The following is a 6,743-nucleotide window of genomic DNA, read 5'->3' as shown; positions in this document are numbered from 1 at the left end:
AGATATTTGGGCGGTTGAGATCTGTTTATAAACTTCACAAAGAAGAGTATTTTAATCCTTGCCAAAAAAAGTGCACAATTCTGAATGACTCTTTGACCTGAAGTCTTCTGAACTCAACAATCCTAAAGCCCCGAAAACTAATATATATCACACTATATAACACAGCCCATATTCAACATTACAGCCCCGCAGGAATATAGCATCACATGACAGGAGAACACGAGTGACAAAAAGACTTTAAGAGCCACCATATCATCTGATCTGAGAGCCCTGCGAGGATCTTTGGGCCCTGCAGTCGTGAAGTGTCCGTCTGTTCGCACGCCACAAGTTCAAGACCAGGCGCGGTTAATACACCGCCCTGGAGAGACCAACTTTGCCTCATCAGATACATGCTGCAGCCTTATCACATGCTCCGACCACAAACTAGAGACTGGCTATGACTCTGTTCACGCTGCTAATTGGTAGACTTTAGATTTGCAAGGAAAAATTGGCGCAAACTCTGTGTTTCTCCATGCAAACTGAAAATAATCATCTGAGACCACATGGCTGAGTCCTGCAGATGTGCACACAGATATGGAGCATGTATGAGTGGGAAATGAATCACAGAACTGGAACTGATGCTATCTGATGTGACTCATCTGTTTTTCTAAGTAATGAAAAGTCATCATCACTATTTTAGTTTTGCTTAAAGTATATCTCACGTGTTTCGACAGACAAAGTCCTCTCCTACCACGTTTCCTCTTCATTTGACATTATTTATTAATTAATTTAACTGAACGTAAAATGTATTTGGACAGAGTTTTTATGTTACTTCTGGCTGCCATCAGAGATGTTGATTTTTATTCTTTTATAACGTGGACATTGGAATAATAAGAAGCATTTTAGTAATCACAATGGAAAGCGTATACCCGTTTAAGCCAAGACCTAATAATACAAAAAGTCAACGCTGTCAAACACAATTTCAGAGACGTGGGATGAACTCAACCTGACCAAGTGCACTTCTGCTGGGATGGTTTTATGATATTGTAGCAATGAGCTGCAATCCCAGTGTTTCTGACCTCTGCCCAACACTGCAAGCAGATCCAACTGGATCCCGAGTTGACCCACAGATAGGACTGCCCAGAACAGGACTACACTATGAGACAGATGTTTTTGATAGATTTTTTGTTTTAGTAAACCACAGCTCTGGCCTATGCCAAGTTGTACCCCAGAATAACATTTCTTCACCCTCTTAAAGACCCTCCCTGAACCCAAAATCCCAGCAATTTAAGAGAACTTGTCCAACTCCTGGACTTAGCTCACCACCATATACCTATCACCCACCCCAAGGCCCTTTTCTTCCAGCCCTGGAGTCTCCAGGGCACCCACCTCCCTGCTGTGTCAGCCCTCCCACGGGCTGATCCCAGCGAACAGCCGTTAATCTGAGGGATACCGTCTCCTTTTAATTATCAGAAAACTCAGAGCCGGGTTGGATAATGGTTTCCAAATGGTGAGCTTGGGTAGGACCGGGTGCAGGGTTGGAGGAGGTGGCCACGGAGAGAGCGCAAGCTCAGGAGGAGGAGCGAGGAGATATGACTCCATCTCAGGTCCTGACCTTTGGCTGCACCCATGCTCATGTGCTTTGCCACAGATTGAGACCAGATTGCCTGCGTTAGCCCAGGAGATGACTGAGTGACAGAATAATCTCACTAGCAGAATCGCACACAGCCCAGTGGAGCTATCTTCCCTGCAGGGGCTATCTTTGAGGGATGTGGATACCTCATGTACTCCAGAGATCTTTAACTGAGGCTGATATTAAAGATAGAGCGGCACCTCTCCACTCAGAATGTGAATGTTATTCGTGTTGCTGGAGCAAGCGACTCTCTGTCTTTTAACGAACACAATTCTTCCGTAGGACCAGAAGCCCCTCAGCATTTATCTTCACAGAAAAGTTGAATGAGTTAGAAAGATAATCGTTTATGCGCTGTCCTCCTCTCTATTCCCAAGACGCATAAGGGCCTCGACAAAGACAGAGAGATCTTACAGCCCGAAGGCTTTGCACTGAAGCAAAAATAATAGAATCACACAAAAACAAAACACAAGCTAATCATTATGGCTCCAAACACATCACACATGCACATGCATTCACACACACGGACTACAAGACCACCCCTGAGAGCTGACCTGGCCATGCCCCCTGCCGCTCAGAGCTGGCGTGTGTCCAGAACAAACTGGGCCTCTCCGTGGGGAACAGCGGAGGCCTGAGGCCGTGCTGCTTAGCAGGCGCCGAGGGGGCGGCGGGCTGCCAGTGGTCAGTCGCTGCCGGAGCTTCTGGGAACGGTGTCACACTCACTCTAACCCTCATCCTCACATCAGCCGGCTCCCGGGTTCAGGGCCGGGTGCAGAGGTCGAGAGAGAACAGCACTCCTACGACCGAGCAGCTGGATTCGCTGTCATGGATGAGCTCATTTTGGCCACCGGCCAAACAAGAGTGCAATCCAGACCCCTGACGTCTCGAGTCGTCTCCATGAAGTCACTCTCAGAACACAGAGCGAGACAGAGCAGCAGCAGGGTCTCAGCAGACAGGACTGCAAAACATTGAGAATTGGTTCAACTAAGGCCAGAGTGACGACAGGAAGAGGAGTACATCTTAGAGAAGGGTGTTTTGAAAACATGCCTTCAAGGTTAAATTTAGTCTCGTCACCCATAACCAGGGTAATGTGAAAAAATAACAACAAAAACTTATTCGCAAGAAAGACCATGACAATTTCAAATAAGCAGCCCCGAGCATCTTTCATCACAATTCCCTCAGCAGGCCTCTTGATATCATTTTAACCCCAACGGACCAGCTGGCCTCCTCTTCTGCTCGCTTACTCAGCAATAACACAAGAGCATCTGCCCCTCACTGTTCACTGGCCACACAGACAAAGCACACACACACACACACACACACACACACACACACACACACACACACACACACACACACACATTTGACAAATATACTAAACATGACATGAATGGTGAATGTGGACTCTGTAAGGTGCTGGAGCTGATCATGGATGTCAGACTCCTCTGGGACAGCAGCAATGAGGAAGGAAGGCTTCTCCAACAAGGCCAGCCAGTCCTCCAGAGACAGCAGCCGAGGAAACTGTTCATCAGGTCTAAACCACATGTTATTTTGCATCGACCACACGACTGCTGCGATAAGGTGGTCAGAGCATATACAGAGTGCCCATTGTAAAAAAAGAAAGGGGGAAAAATTGGAAGAAAACATTAAGGCGGTAAGACATTGTCATGCCTGCCCAATCCATTTTGGTCGACTTTAAACAGACACATGTCTTTTGGTCCCAAAGGGAATCAAGAGGAACAGCAAAGATACAGAAGTCAATAATGTAATTTATATTCAATTAGCCACATTATGTATAAAAAAAACGGTGTGTGCCGTTGATATAAAAAAACACACTGCCCATTAACCTGTGGTCTATAAAAGGACAGATTCTTAGCAATTAGCCCACATTCCCAAACGTATCCAGCTGCCTCCATTTCCAAATGACTATAATTCTAAACAACGTGGTAATTTACAAGGCAGAGAGCGCATGCCTGGTGCCGGCTGATTATGGCTTTTTGGAAACGGATAAAGACCGTGGTTTCCTGGAGGGAGACCGCATCAGCTGTCAAATTCATAATTATAGCATTTCTGCTATTTCTAACAATCATGTGATTTTTTGTATCTCTGCTATTTCTATCAGTCATGTAATTATCATATTCAGTCACTTCTACTAGAAACTTTGTTTTCTGCAATTCCCTGAAGTTTTCTTTACAGATCAAGATCCATGACAGTCGACACAGTCAGAACGGTGTCTGCAGATTTTTGTTTCCACCTCAGTTTCAGCACGAGCTTTGCTTTGAGTGCTTGACTTGGTATTTTTATGACGAAGCCACAACACGCCAGTAACCTTTCTGTCGACAGCTCCCTTTTCAAATCACATACTTGATATGAGAAGATGAAAACAACTATCTCACAAAACTAGTCAAGCTTAAAAACATTGTATATGTTGGAACTTCATTTGGAGGGCTGTAAAGAGTCCTGAACTGAAAGCCAAGCTAGTTGTAACAGCTGCTCCACAGTACCCTCACTCCATAAATTTAGGGCAATTAAGGCCCGAGCTCCACTAATGAACCTGACCAACAAGCTGGAGGAGGGTTGTGGCTCCGACACCAGGTGTTGAGGCCTCACACAGGAAGTCTCAGTAGGAGTAACACCTGGGAGTAATAAACTCTTTCAGCAGACAACAGCTCCATCACAACAGAAATACGATAAAAGCTTCCGTGTACAGAACATATAGTGAAGCTAAACACCGTGATAAAAACAGTTTAACCACAATTAGGTGCACTTCATAAGTAGCGCTAAACTGTGATCAGGAACAACTTAAATATGATTGTTCAAAGAGTTTGCAACTGCATAATTCCCACATTTTGTACAATGACCTCCACATTAATCAGTTGGTGCACTATTATAAATATATATATATATATATATATATATATATATATATAAATATATATATATATACATGTATATATATACATGTATATATATATATATATGTATATATATATATGTATATATATATATATACATATATACATATATACATGTATATATATACATATATATATAGATAGATAGTAGTAGTCGTAGTAGTAGGTAATTCCGAAACAGAAAATGAATGCATAAAGAGAAGGTTATCTGGAGGGCAATTTGCCTACGTGTCAACCACAAGTTGAGTCATTGTAAAGGGGAAATGATTAATCATATATGCTGCTGTAACGGTAAATCCATGGGCCATGAGGGGAAATAGAAACACATAGTTTTTATCTGAGCAATAACAGCAACAAGTTTTTCAGTTACGTTAAAATCATGTTGTCCACCGGCGAACAAAACAGGGTTGAACCATCACAAGAAACATGAGGTCTGAAAGGTCTGTAATCTGCTGGACTTTTGGGAGATGCTCCAATGATCTGAGAGAAATGATGTACTCACAGTTTACAATATAAGTAACAGCAATGCCACCAATGTGTGTGTTATTTCATTTCAGAAGGAATTCAGTGTAGACATAGACTCACAAATCCAATATTAATAATGCCTTAGACAACCTGGCTGTGTTGTGTGGACCGATCACCAAACATGGCCCTCTCCACTCATTAACTTGGGCAAACTGCTATGGGTACCACTTAATCTCATAATAACCAGAACAGCGGAAAGTGAAAAGAGGTCTTTCCTAATATCACACCAAACTGAGTCAATGAGGGAGCCGTCCCCTCCCTTCCCCACTCCTCTAAAAGGCCACCATTGTATGTGAAGAATTGCCATGGCTACTGCCTGCGAACTGTAAGCCTTTTAGAATTATTAGCATTCCTCTCTACCCCGAGCACTGTAGCAAAACTACTCGCTTTACCATCAATCCGCCTTGAGAGAAACACACCATTTCTTTTATTAGAAACTACAGGAATTTCTATCTGGCTGGGAATTAATTAAAGTCGAATTATGGGCTACAGCAATATTGGACTAGCCAGACAAATTCAACAACACCCATGGAGGGTAAGAGTGAATGTGGCCTTGTTAATGAGCGCAGGAAGAGGCAAGCAAAGCCACTCGTCAGAGGCCTAACTCAGCAGTTATAGGGCGAAATAGCCATAACAAAGATAACAATGTGACTATTGATAGTCATTTGTCTTGACCACAAACATCTTTATACCAAACTTATGTTTTGCAAAAGTGTGCACATATATATACACATATGTATAGAGTACGGGTAAGAACTAAAACATACAACATGTGGCTATAACTTTAAATTACCTCAAAGTTAGAGTAATTTCCAGATTCTTTTAGTACAATTACAACATCACCCCCAGTACATTTTCAAACACCCTTGCACATCTTTTCTTCTATTAAAATTCCCCTAGCCACTTTAATTTAAAAAAAATACTGTATTTACTTGATAAGTACTGTTATCTGTTCGTTATCCAGTGTTCATGTTTATCGTTTTTATAATATTTGTATGGTTTTATTCTATGACTATGTTTGTTCTTTGTTTTGCATCACAGAGTCAAATGTTCAATGTACTTGGCAAATAAACAATTCTGATTCGGATCATGGTCAGATGTAATGGAATTGTATTCATCACCACAGAAGTAAATGAGCAGTTGTCTTATGTTGCAGAGATAACGAATCCAATGGCGTGATCCATTTTAAAACAGTTGCTTGGAAATGAGAAAGTAAATCCACAAGTTAGTGTAGACAGTTTAACAACGTTAACAAAGCATAGTGACGATACATCTTTACCGAGAAAATCGTCTTTTGGTGCTACATTAATGTTCTGAATGTCTTATAGAGAACCTTTTAAGAATAACCAGGGGATAATCTCCAGATGTTACAAATGATTTGGCAGCGCACACACACACACACACACACACACACACACAATTACAAGAGCTGCTGAAATAAAGACAGTCAAACACATGGGGGGAAAAAAACATTTTTCTACTGAGTTTTATGAGTCAAAATGCACAGCAATTTCCATGGGAATGGGCAAACCTAGTTAAATTAATTATATTACAGAAAAATGTAATGCAATATAGTGATTACTCGGCTGGGGAGTTTCTGCAATGTATGATAAACAACCAGAAACCACCTAATTCTGAAAGAATGTAACATTTGTATCGTTGTCAGTGTAAGACAGGGAAGCTGGCGGAGACAA

This window comes from Taurulus bubalis, assembly GCF_910589615.1.
Source record: "Taurulus bubalis genome assembly, chromosome: 17".
Classification (NCBI taxonomy): domain Eukaryota; kingdom Metazoa; phylum Chordata; class Actinopteri; order Perciformes; family Cottidae; genus Taurulus; species Taurulus bubalis.
The sequence above is the reverse complement of the archived record's forward strand: the minus strand, read 5'-3'. Positions refer to the sequence as shown.